Consider the following 995-nt stretch of genomic DNA (forward strand, 5'->3'; position numbering starts at 1 on the left):
TTATTATTTATACATACATGTGCGTGTATGTTGTTTTCCAACTTTGGTTGGTACTTATATGTCAATATATGTATAAATAAATATAAAATTTGAATATAAGTATTTGCATATATGTATGTTGTATTTTATGACTTTTATTTTTTCTTTTACGGATCGAATTTGTCCAAGCTTACGGATCGAATTGGTCCAATATTTGCGCAATCCTGCTTATACTTTTGGAGTACCCCTTGTATTGCCGGAAAACGGGGCCAAGTGTATACTTGAAATTTTTTTTTTTTTTAAATTTGTGTGTTTGGATACACAACGGTAAGCGTAAATAGGACCTTTTGTATTAGATATGTATATGCCAGTATATATATAATTATATTATAGTATATACTGTTCATACATATGTATATGTGGATGTACAAATATATATAGCGTACCAAACTGTTCTTTGGTTTCCCGGAAATTAACCGTAAGTTGAAACAGTTTGGCAGCAACCGTTCTTTTAAAATGTTAACCGACTTGAATACAGTTGTTATGTATATGAACTGTATCTGTTAACCTACATACAAATATGAAAATATAATTTTTAAATAAAAAGTGGAGTCGATACAACTCACTTTGAGCCGCTTCAAGGGGCTAAGGGATGTTTCTGCAGATAAAGGTGCCGATGCCTGTGATCCGTTTCCTTCCGTTTTTTATGTTTCTTGGTTTCCAAACTGCTTTTTGTTGTGTTGTTGCCGATGATGGTTTCCTTTCCTCTTTTTTTTATGTTATTTATTTATTATTTATTATTAAATTTTGTTTCTTTTTATTTAACTTAATTTATGTGGTTTTCGCGCCCGATAATTGCACTATCAACGCGCCCGTTTTGCTATTTAAGCCAGTTTTATTTTTCGCGCTCGTTGTTTGAAGGGATTTTATTTTTTGTTTGTTTCGGCTTTTGCCACACAATCTTCAATGTTTAATAATGTTTTTATCACTTCCTTTGTGAATATATATATGGGTTT

Source organism: Bactrocera dorsalis, chromosome 1 (assembly GCF_023373825.1).
Source record: "Bactrocera dorsalis isolate Fly_Bdor chromosome 1, ASM2337382v1, whole genome shotgun sequence".
NCBI classification, from domain to species: Eukaryota; Metazoa; Arthropoda; class Insecta; order Diptera; family Tephritidae; genus Bactrocera; species Bactrocera dorsalis.